General features: G+C 47.6%; 1 long non-coding RNA gene across 1 annotated transcript; it reads right to left on the minus strand.

Moving 5' to 3' along the window:
- Positions 1-6,304: 6,304 nt before the first annotated feature.
- Positions 6,305-10,699, minus strand: LOC310759198. The gene is made up of 2 exons (XR_014546258.1): positions 10,576-10,699; positions 6,305-9,919 (listed from the first exon to the last, which is right to left on the minus strand). It is a non-coding gene; the product is annotated as an uncharacterized lncRNA (long non-coding RNA).
- Positions 10,700-12,511: the final 1,812 nt, after the last annotated feature.

The raw sequence follows: 12,511 nt of genomic DNA on the forward strand, positions 1-12,511 counted from the left end.
CAGGCTGGAGTGCAATCTATTTTTTTAAAGACTTCTCAAGCCTCATTCCCATTCACGTCTTGCGCAAGAGAAGCTCCCCATAGTTTTTTCTAAGGCATTTGCCAACATTGTGAGGGAGGGAGGAGGGAGAGAAGGAGCGGGTGATGGAATTCTCCCTTTGCTGGATTTGCAGATTTAGGATCCACTGTAGATTCAGCTTGGAAAGGCGAGTGGGGAGGGGGGTGGATTTCGCTCATTTACATTCCTGTTTTGGAAGGAGTGGGAATCAAAAGTTAAACACGCGCAGGGGCTGAAACCCTTCCCTTTCCCCTGGATTCCCCCACCCTTCCCCAAAGAACCCCCAAAGTCTCTCCGAATCTTTTTAACCACCCTCCCTTCGCTCTCAAGGATTTGTTAAACTGACGCGGCGCAGATTTCTCGATTAGGCCCGCAAAGCGGAACTGAAAGGCGTCGTAAAATCCGTCAGAATCCTGCCCAAAGCGCTTATTCTCTTCCAACTTAATTTATGCCACGCGATTCTGTATCGGGGAAATCAAGCAGAAAGTTCCTTTTCTTGACTCTTCCCTCCTCCTCCTCTCTCTCCCCCCCCATTCCTTGCTTGTGTGTCCTCCCCCCCCCCTTCTCTTTCAGATGCTGCTGTGCTAACGGGGAGACTGTTTAACTTAAGTGTTTCTATAGGAGGCTGTTGTAGTTTAACTCCTGCCCACCAGTAGCTGGGCCGAACAAAGGAGGGACTCGAGGTCTAACCATTCATCCTTTCTCTGCGCTTTAATTTTCATTGATTTTGAAGACAAGGGGAGCCCTCAGGGATTCGAGCTGAAGGGGGATGACACGCCTTTAGACGCGATCAACCCCCTAGCCAGCCATCTGCTCCGAACCAAATGGCGTTTTTTCACTCCCAGTTCCTGCGTGTCTCTATACTCCCCTCTCTCACACTTCCAGTCCCGGAGGAGGATTTCTCTCTCTCTCTCTCTCTCCCACCCCCCACCCAGCAAAGGCAGCTTAAGTTAGAAGTATGTTGAATGGACTTTATCCTTCATTCCCCCCCCACCCCGTCGTTTTTATTTGCGGCGCTTGGGAAGACGGCAGCAGAAAAGGCCATAAATCCTTACCTTCCTCATTAAGGCCGCGCCGCAACCCCTTTTTAAATACTTTTTGATTCCTCAGCAAATTTACTGTACAACGCCGAGCTCATTAGCCAGCGGAGGAGACATTAGCGGGAGACAAGGAGAATTTGTCCCTGCAAAAAAAAAAAAAAAAAAAAAGGGATTATAAAGTGTGTGGGAGGGGGGTGGGATGCGTGGGTGGGAAGCTGCGGCTCCCTGCACTCGAAGAAGCTTCTCTGCTTTTCCTTTTCTTAGGGAAACTTTCGTTTTGGCTCGGGAGGATCTCGAAAGAGATTGCGGTCCGAGGGCAGAACCCCGTGGGTCCTCGCAACTTCCGCCAGGGCAGGACCCTAAGCAGCTTGGGGGACTCCGGTGGGAAGAAAAGGCTTCCGATGGAAGCCCAGGCCTGCTGGCTGCTGGAGCAGACCAAGGGTCCCCGTCGCGCCCTTCCCTCCCCCACAAATGCCTCGCCCCGTTTCCAGGACGTCGGTGCTAGAGACCACCACCTTCGCATCTTGTGGCAGTGAATCCCTCGAGCTGGCTGGCTCCGGCCAGCGATCCGATAGTCAAGGGGCCAGTTCGTACATGTGCGCAATTTGGTTGCCGAATGCCTGCACTGTCTGGCTCCACTGGAACGCGCGTCAAGCGAGACGTTTGTCTGCGCGATGTGATGTCTGTCGTGGCTCAGTGTCACCTGCCAGTCTCCCCTCGGTGCCGCTTGAGTAAAAAAGGCACGAAACGAGCCGTTCTGGATCCCGCCCCCCCCTCCTGACGGGGGAGAAGGGATGCAGACCAAAAGGATACCTTGTGGAACCAGAACAGGTCCAGATCTCAGGGTTGCAAACTCAGGGTAAAGGCCGACGTCACCTGAGTGAGGGGGATCCTTGCCCGTTCCCCTCTCAGCATCGGGGTTCATTATAACGCTAGTCGATTCTCTGCAGCAGCAGCAGCGACAGTCAGGTGACCTAGTCAGGTGAGCACCAGGGAGATGCAGGTTCAAATCCCTATTGCTCCGTGAAACTAATTGGGCGACCCTGAGCTAGTTGTTCTCTCTCAGCCTGACATCCCCCACAAAGTTGCTGTAAGGATGAGACTGAGGTGCGGAAGATATGTGTTGAAGCTCACAGGAGGAATGGTAGGATTTAATGCAATAAATAAATAACCTCTCCCCTTGTTTGGCATCTTCAAATTGTGGTGCGGGGGACAAGAAAACCTCACTGAAATCAAAACAACTTACCAGAGAGAGAGAGCACGTATTGGGAAGTTTTTAATGTGTGACATTTTAATGTATTTTAAATCTTTGTTGGAGGCTGCCCAGAGTGGCTGGGGAGGCCCAGCCAGATGGGCGGGGTACAAATAAAAAATTATTATGATTACTATTATTGGGAAGCGTCTTAGCTCAGTAGCTGAGTATATGATTCCTGCATCGCAGGGGGTTGGACTAGATGATCCTCAGAGTCCCTTCCAGCTCTACGATTCTGTTATTTGCTTTGCATGCATTTGCTTTGCATGCCTGCATTTGCTTCCCTCCTACCAACCCATAGGCTATGCTAATAATATAAGTGGTGCGCAGACTGAATGATGGAAATGCCAGGCTGCTGCCACCAGATGCATCACAGTTGCGCCTTAGACGGGCAGGCGAGGTCTTGCCACGCCTTTGCACTTGGGTTCGGGTGTGGCTGGGAGGGGCGGGACGCGCCTGGTGGTGGGTACCCGATCTGGCGGTGGAGGAAGCTCTAGGTCAGCCCCCGGGACGTCGCCCCACCTCACCTGTCTCAAAGGTGGGGTGAGGAGACGCCTAGGATGCCAATTCAGAGGGGCAGCCTCGTGCTTCTGTGGTAAGAAAAAGCCACCGAGAGTCCCGAGGCCCCACACAATGCCCCATGTTAGCAGAGGTGGGCTCCCCCTCCACCTGGTTAAAAATCGGGCGCTTAATTTTGGCTTAGAAGTTCACAGAATAACCGTTAGCCGCCTGAAATGTCACACGAGCCTATTCCGACTCCACAAATGCGGAATAACCCCCTGCCCACTTCTCCGTGGTGAATGGTCACCTCAGTGATGCAGTCAAGGCAGATTTCTGGGAGCAGAAATCACTCGGCACAGCAGAATGGACAGGAAGTACCCCACCCCTCATCAGGGTTAATTTACCTATTCTGAAAAAAGCAAAGCAATAGACATTCTTTAAGATGAAAACCTATAGATCCAGAGCATATAATTACATAACTGCATCATAGGGTGGCAGTGCCTTCCCTAGAGGCCCTGTTAAGTCAGTCCCCTTGAATTCAGGGGTGTGTATAGGATTGTAGCCCAAATAATCCGGATTGAATGAAGGTTTGCAGGACAAAGGGGAACTCTTGATCAACCTAAAGTGACGTGTCACTAAAACGGATTCTGGACACCATCAGCTCTGGCGTCTTTTCACCTGCTTGATCCGGGAGCAAATGAACTTCAGGAATGCTGTGTAGGACCAGGGGTGTGATTTGGAAGAAGAGACTCGACCCCTCCGGAAGCTCGTACGGCTCTCGCTGTGGGTTGTTTTTGTGTGTGTGTCCCAGTTGGTAAAACGGAGGGCGCACCATTTGAATGCGAAGAAGACGCGCGGCGCGCGGCGCAGCCCGACCTTATTCCTACTGGGAAGCGAATCTCGCTCAGAGTTCAGGCTGCGATCCTACACGTATTTTGACGGGGAGGGGGCATTACATTCAGTGCGGGCCTTCCATTGGATCGAGCTGCGCAGCTACATCACTCTTATATAGTTATAATGTCATTTCTTGCGCCCAGACAAACTCTTTTCCTTTTCTAACGTGGAACAGTTTTTACTCATCGCTCCAGTGCCCCCTCCCTGCTCCCCCCACCTCTCCCCCTTCTGCTTAGCATGTGCAGGCCACGGAGAATTAATGTGGGAAAGGATTCCTCTCCTGCTCTCCTGAGACTTGTGCCATTGCAACCCCAGCCTTTCACACACCACAACACAAAAATGAAGTGGGTGGAAAGCAGAGACGGCTTGTTTGGGGCTTGGGGGTGTCCAAAGAGGAGTCTGGCAGTTCCAGCCGAACTATTGCTCAAACATACATGTTGGGAACATGCCTTTCCTCCTCCTTTTTTTAAAAAGAGAGGAGGCTTAATTCTTCAGAAGTTTCTCCCGCAGGTCTGTCGAAAGTTGCAAAGGCATGTGCTGATTAGAATAAGAAAGGGCCAGTCGCGTGGCTCAGCTGGCACACAGAGAAGCCAGATGATAGATAAGCAGCAGCTCGGGGGCTCCCCTCCCCCTCCGCTCTTCTCCCCCCCCCTCCTTTTTCAAATCGCAAATCATCTGCTCCGGCCCTCTCCTCGCCTCTCATTTTCATCACAAAGCGTGTGTGTTTACCTGGGATCCCAGAACCGACGGGGCATTCCTTTGTCTCTCCGATCAGATTGCTGCAGCCAGCTGCTCTTCCCAGCCCCTTCCCTGGGCAAATCTGATCGTGGCCCCAACATGTGGGGTTGGACTTGATTGAAAATGAGGTGTGGGGGGGGGGAGAGAAAGGCCTCCAAGACCGACCGGGACGCTCACTCGAGGGGAAGGGGGGCAGTTTCTACCGCTTGGTTATACCCGAGTTATTTCTTTCTTTGCCTCTCTCTCCCCCCCCCCCGCCAACCCCCCTCGCCCTTTGGTATCTTGGACGTTTTGGCTGCTAGAGATCTGCTGGGACAAGGGGACAGTGCTCTCCTCTTGCTGCCTCTCCCCTGCCTCCCTTCTCCCTAGCCTCCCTCCTCGAACTGGAAAGGATTATTGGTTGAATATTCTTGCGAGGGGCTGAGGTCAGTCGCGTGCCGATGTCTGCCCAGGGAACATCTGCCGGGGCCTTAGTGCAAATAAAGGCAGCCGCGATGGGCCGAGGAGATTAGAGAGAGGACGAGGGAGCCCATAGCTCCCCAACGTAAGATTTCCCCGCAGGGTCGCCAACAGAAATTGAGAGACACGTGTCTAGGACGACGTCCCTGAATTACAGCATCCACACGACCAAAGGTTTAGAGCGGATCCCCGCGGGATGCGCGCGCATCGCTTCTCCCCCCCCCCCCCCGCGTGGGCGGGGAAAGGAAACCTTCGCTCCGGGGAAGCGTGAACGGAGCCCATTGGGTCACGAAGAACTGCGCCGGGAGGGCAGGATGGGCGCCCTCCCACGCGTTAGGCAGCGGTAGGATTCTGAGCTGTACCATTTCAGATTGAAGGCGGGGCCGGGAGTGGCTTCTTTTATTATTATTTCGGGATTCGCCTGAGCTTAAAGTATCTCCTGAGTATCCTAAGCTATCGCATCAGAAAGGAGGGTTGAGTTTAGTTAGTGGAGGGGGTTTGTGGAGTCATTTTAAAAGAACAAAAAGCAGGCCATCAGCTCTGGGACAAGACATGGGACAAGACACAACATCTGTCCTCTCAGTCCACCACTTCGTGCAAAGCAGTGAGAAATAAGCATGTGTGAACACAGGCATGGATTCTAGCTAGTGGAACCCGTCCTTCAAGTTAGGCCTCAGTATTCTGATATGAGAGGAAGTACAGTGGTACCTCGGGTTACATACGCTTCAGGTTACATATGCTTCAGGTTACAGACTCCGCTAACCCAGAAATAGTGCTTCAGGTTAAGAACTTTGCTTCAGGATGAGAACAGAAATTGTGCTCCGGCGGCGCAGCAGCAGCAGGAGGCCCCATTAGCTAAAGTGGTGCTTCAGGTTAAGAACAGTTTCAGGTTAAGTACGGACCCCCGGAACGAATTAAGTACTTAACCTGAGGTACCACTGTAATCCTAGTGTGTGCAGAGTGCATTTTGTTCACCACCAAGTAGTCACAAATAATCCTTCCTCTGACCTGTCACAATGAAAAGGTGGGGCTTTGAGGCAGGTGTTGTATCGCCGTATCGTTTACTCTGGATTTCTTATCATGCAGTAACCAAGATGCATATTCAATGTCACAGAATGCGGACTGGTTACCTTCCAGTTCATCCTGTCTTAACCTCCTCTCCTACTCATGATCAGGAAGGTCAAATATTCAGCCTTGGCCCCTTTCACATACTTGTCATCTTATGGAAGGGAAAAACCACAAGAGGCTGTTATTAAAGGATAAGTAATCCACAGCCAATTGTCTTGATTACCACCCCTTTGAAATACACATAAACAAAGGACATAGGAAGAAATTTATAAGCCATTTTAAAAAAATGTTACTAAATTCAATCCTGCGTTTAATTCCTGGAAAGCAATAATGTACTTTCATGCAAGTCATACGAAAGGACAAAAGTTACCTTTTTTGCATTTCCCATCTTTGCAATGTGAATGTTAAACCAACAGTGGCTACATGATATACACACAAATAGGCACACACAAACACATATTATATAAATATATATAGATATATTTTTGATTGTTTTTTCAACAAGGCAACATATAATTTAAATGGTCCATCTTTTGCTTTCTGTCCTGCATTAACAATATGCGCACAAATAGTGAGAGGATCTCAAAAGCAATTTTTAGGGTGTCATGTGTGAAAATGCCTTTAGTCTGTTCAAGCAAAAATACCAAAGGAATTTTCACACTTGACACCAAAGCGCCTTTGAGCCCACCTGAAGCTACTCTCAGGCACATGTGAATATTGTTAAAGTGAGATAAAAGGCAGAAAAAAAGTTTGTCAACGAACAGACATTCTAGACCATGTTGGTTTTACATTTGTGTTACCTTTTTTTAAAAGGCAGACTATTCAAGACACCTTATTGAATATGAATTACAAATTATATTCTAAGTATGGGCATGTAAAAATGTACCCACAAGAAGGCCCTATCCCAAAAGTAAGTGGTTGAAACAAGGATCAATTCTCTTCCAAGATGCTTAGGATCAGTCTGAGTAAAAGTGAAAAACCATTTTGCAAAACTCCCTCCAACAGAAACAAATAATTTTAGTCTTGTTTACTCTGAAACGGATCTGCACAAGTTTCCAAACACTTAAATCCTTTTGCTGTCATGACGTATTTCTGTTTCCCACTAAACCGTTCCTCTTTGGTGCCACATTTAAACGGTGTGAAGCTGGCTATTGTGGCTGTGGAGCAAGGCAATATTGGAACTGCCCTTTTCCACCCTGGATGCAAAACAAAACTAACCAGTTTTGCATAAGGCAAAGAGAATAGGATTAGAACAACAAAAGGACCAGCCATTCATTGCCTAGAGAGAATGGAGTGATGTCATGGGCTGTGTTAAGTGGTGACGTGAGGTTGGGCCTGATCCTTACACCCATGCAGAAAAGCAGTACATGGTGGCTGGAATGAGAACACAGTGCCTGCTGCGTGCTTAGGACTCTTAATGGGTGGACAGAGATGGTTTCTTTGCAGCGGCCTTCATGGCGCAGAACAGTGGGGTGGGGGATGCAATTGATGCTCTGCAAGGAAGACTGTTATTTTAACCACTGGCTTAGAAGCAAGTCCCATTATAACCAGTGGAACAGAAGAACATCAAAAGAACCCTGCTGGAGCAGTTCAAGGATCCAGCACTCTGTTCTCATAGTGGCCAGCCCAATGCCTGGGAGGGAGGAGAGGGGAAAAAGGAGTGGAACAGTGCTTTCCCCGCAGGTCATTACTACAACTTGCAGTAGCCAATTCCATCATTTCAACTATGTGCTTCAGCCACATCCTCTATGCATGTTGACTCAGAAGTAGCCATTTGTCCAACAGGACTTTCAAGGAAAGAACCAGGCTATTAAGCAGCAATATTTTTGCCCAACATGTGCCTTTTCCCTGGAAGCAAACAAGGCACGAGCCAGTCCAGTGCCCAGGACTCTTAATATGCTGACTGCCTGTTTCAGTGTATCTTGAATGCATTGTAAACAGCCTTGAGAACTTCAGTCACTAGGTAGGTTTAAATATTTCAAATAAATAACTAAACAAACAATGCAGTTGGCTCCTATCCTTGATTACCTGGAAGTGAACCTCACTTGAATTCAGTGACGCTTACTTTAAAATAATGTGGGCACAAGTCCCTTAATTTGGCTCTGGGACCTGTTGTTGGTATGTAGAACACTGCAATATTCCTCCAAGCATGTGCAGAGTTCCTCTCTTTCAAAAGTAACTGCCACTATTACCCCTGTATCTGTGTAAGAGGTTGCAGGTTGGGGCTTGAATCCTGACACCATAAAGTAAAACACCCCAGACACCCTAATAAGGATGAATGAGACAGGGTTACATGCTCTGTTTGCCATATAATTCCATCTAAAGATTTAATATTAACATTTGTCGCTGACAAAAAACACTTCAGTGTAGTTTATGTACAGTACTTTGGTACATATGTCAAAAGCAGTACATAAATCTTTTAGTAAGTGAAATGTCTAGGAATATTTTATTAAGTAATAAAATGTCTCCGTCTCATTTCCAGCTAGACATCTGACTTGAAACACCAATTATCAATTGCATTCCAAAGTGCCGTATTTTTTAGTGTATAAGATGCCCCCATGTATAAGACACCCCCTATTTTGGGTGACTCCAAATTAAGAAAACAACCCTCAGCACTACCTGTGTATAAGATGAGCCCCAATTTTCAACCTAATTTTTTGGTAAAAAAATCCCTGGTCTTATACACGGAAAAATATGGTATGTTTACTGTATTACTATGGTTAACCACCATTCAAATTTTGTATCAGCTTTTAAGGCCTTGGATTTAATCGGCAGTTCAAAACACCTCAATCCTAAATAGATTTGCTTGAAAGCAGGTCCTGCAGAGCCCAGTGAAACTGTTTGCAAAATAAGCGAATGCAGCATTAGAAAAAGCCACGTATTTGCTGTTTGTTATCTGCCGTGTCTCTTTTGCTTCTGTCTCTTGTGCAGCTCTATTCTGTTTCAAATATATTATTTCCTATTAAGCGCTTCCTTCTTATCTCTCCCCACCCCCCACGCATTTTAGTTAAAGCAAGTATTTTCCAGAAAGTGGTTGTGAAAGAAGAGTTTGGGGTTGAGGCAGATCTCCTACTTTTGAACTGGGCTCCCCCCTTTCCCCCTGCGAGCATCTGCCTGGGGAATAACAGATGTGGGCACCTGCGGTGGCAGGCTGCATATGTTCCATCCTATTCACAGGCATTCAGACGTGGTTACAATGGTAAGCCTTTGTGTACGCAAAGTCACTAAATATATTAATCTGTGTTCCCCAGAGCACTGCTCTGTTTAATTTTTTCCACTGGCAATAACATCTGATCTAATCCTCCAATTGGCTCCCCATCGAGCCCCCTTCCCTCCCCCCCGGAAAAAAAATATGTGAAGTTATTCAAGCTTCCACCTGTTGCCTATCGGATTGAAGTAGGTCATGTGATCGCCAGAGAACTTCAGAGAGGAGCTCATCATCCAGACTTATGGTGCATATATATGTGTCCGTGAGAGAGAAAGAGGGCATATTTTAGGCCCCAAACCAGTTAATTTTTTTGGGTAACCTTAGCATATGTGACTCACTGCTAAAGAAAAGCCACCGGTGCCCTTCTTCCATGCAAAACTCCTGAAGGCCAGGAGGACAATGGTAAAGGAACAAAAAAAAAACCCACTACCCTGGCTGCATCTTTTCTGCCTTTTGCAAATGATCATGAAAGTTCCCATGTGAGGCTTTGTTTATTAAACTCTAGTGGTTATTCGAAACACTGGTCAATAGGCCAAGCAGCAAAAAGGTAACATAAATCTCAGATGTAAGACTTCGATTTTGGGGACAATTTTGTTGCATGACTCTTTTCTCTGATCATTGCTTCTTCTGTTTTGATTTGTTTTCGGCCACAATACGTCCTTTAGTTCTATTGTAGCCGGCACAATGCCCATGGATATCAGGCTGTGAATGAAGACAGAAGCAGTTTAAACAAACCAGCCTCTTTCTTTCCTCTCTGCCCATTGTAATATGAATGGGCCTTCTGCATTCTGCTGCTAGGAAACCATCTTTTTAAAGCCCAACTCCAAGAAAGAGACACACAGAAAAGATTCCCAATAAAAAAAGAAGCAGCAGAAGCAAAAATAGGGTAGTATTGTTGTTGTTGATGATGATGAAAAGGGGAGGGACATTTAAACAAATCTTTAAAAACAATTTCATTGAACATTTAAGGAGACACCTATAGTTTTAATAGTATTGCCCCACGTCCGCTGCCTTAGCAATTAGCAGACAGAAAGAAGACATAAAAAAGTTTGCCTTTTGACAGAAAAAGAAGCAAATTAGCATGAAGCTTGATTATTTGCGAACATTAACTATAGGGTACAATTGGTATTAAAGAATGACAACAGTAGACAATATTGCTTTTAATCAAGGATTAATCAAGGATGGAAGAAATATAAACATTTCTCTTTCATTTCAATTGGAGAGAAAACCCGCAGTGAGAAATTAAGAGGGGTATGAAACATATATAAGATGAAAAAGATTTATGGGGCGGTATAAGTTGTAGCAGAGACCCCTCAGTGTCAACTGCATGAAATAAACGAGAAACAAACAATACGCACGCGGAAAGCCTCACGTGAGATGGCCTTGTGCTGTTACTGCGGCAGCAAATGATAAATAAGCGGCACTGCAAAAGGAGGAGGCTTCAAAGTTGCGCAAGTTGTGTGTATTACCAGCCTGTCCTGCGCAAGTTATCTTTGCCATTCTCCTCCTCGTCTGCATCTACGATCCTATGATCTAGCTGAGATTCCTGCATTGCAGGGGGTTGGACTAGATGACCCCTAGGGACCCCTCCCTTCCAGCTCTGCCATTCATTCTACGCTTCGAGGCTTCCTCGGCTCCGCCTCTATTCCACGGCGAGGGCGGCGCCAACTTCGAGGAAGAGACTCCGGCCGCGGGAGGTCACGTGGTCGAGTCCCGCACTTTCTCCGTCCGGGAAGAACCATAGAGATAAGAAAAAAAGGACGCCGCAGAAATCCTAACGGGCTTGCGGACGGGATGGCGTACGCGGCGCTCTCTCTCTCCACGCTTTTCCCAAGCGGCGCCGGCGTTTTCGCAAAGAGATAGCTCATTAATGAAAGCGCTCCACGCAGCGCTCACTTCAGGCTGCCAGTAGACGCCGTCGCATTCCGAGCAAAGGAAGTAAACGGGGATTGTAGTAAAACTTTGGGGCAGAGAGAGAGAGAGGTGTTTTTCCGTTCCAGTGCTTTGGCAGAATTAACTCGGGAAGGAAGGGGGGGGAGAGATTCTGTATTTCCCTTGGTGAAATTGCTTCCCTCGCTGCCTGTCAGAACAGAACTCGAGGTGTTTTAAGTAGGAAAAAAGGCAGCCGGCCTAGTGGTGAGAGGAGGAAGCTGGGCAGGGAGGCAGCAGAGAAATTAAGAGTTGTTTTATCAACGAGACTTGAAGCATAAATCGTGATTTGGGCTCCTTCCTCTTCTCAGCTTCTGGAATGGTGCTGGATTCCTCCATTGCAAGGGGTTGGACTAGATGACCCACAGGGTCCCCTCCAACTATACACTTCTATGATTCTATGAATGCTGGTCAAATCAGTGGCCATGAGCCACGGCGGTTATTTTCCATGTCCACTGTCGGAGGAGGCTGTAGGCCTCTAAATGCTGGTTGATGAGACTCCCAAGTGGGGAGGGAAGGTCCTTGCTGCACTCAGGTCCTGTTTGGGGGCTTCCTGGGGGCATCTTGTTGAGCCCTGTGAGAACAGAGGAGCCTTTGGTCTAACCCCACAGAGATGGTCTTAAATAGGGGCAGAAGTGTCAGTTCCTGTTGCTGCAATTGCTTAGGGAGTAAGCCCCATCCAACGTAGTGGGCCTCACTTTGTCTGCTCACAGCAGTCTTCTGAGTATCCATCTATTTATATACAGTGATGCTTATATTCTCTATAATGAGTCATGCATGCTGCTTCTCTCTCCCCCCCCCCCATTTCACAGCATCCTTGCAAGGTAGTTTAGGTCGAGAGGCAGTGGCTGGTCCAAAGTCACTTGCTAAGCTTCATGACTAAGGTGGGATTTGAATCCTGCTCTCCCAGGTCCTATGCCTAGTTAACAGTCTAACCGCTACACCAAATCGGCTCACATGGACTGTTAAACATGCTTTTCCAGGGAACAAGCTCAACTGAACGTGGCAGATGTTCCTTGCATGTATATATATGCATAGGATCGGGCTGCGTAGTTGTAATCCTCCACATGCTTACCTGGGAGTAAGCCCAGCCCTGTCAAGCCCTGTGGTGCTTACTTTGGAATACACATGAGTGGGGTGTTTGTTGCTGTGCCCTGTCAGCGGGTTCAAGGGATCGCCAGAAATGTGTTGGCCTAATGTGTTGGCATTACAGATCCAGAGTTGGGCTTGAACCAGGGAAAGGTTTGTAGTAATAATAATAATAATAATAATAATAATAATAATAATAATATGCTGCCCATCTGACTAGGATGCCCCAGCCACTCTGGGCGGCTCCCAACAGAATATTAAAAACATGATCAAACA

The sequence above is a fragment of the Podarcis filfolensis genome (genome assembly GCF_964270895.1).
Source record: "Podarcis filfolensis genome assembly, chromosome: 3".
NCBI lineage: Eukaryota > Metazoa > Chordata > Lepidosauria > Squamata > Lacertidae > Podarcis > Podarcis filfolensis.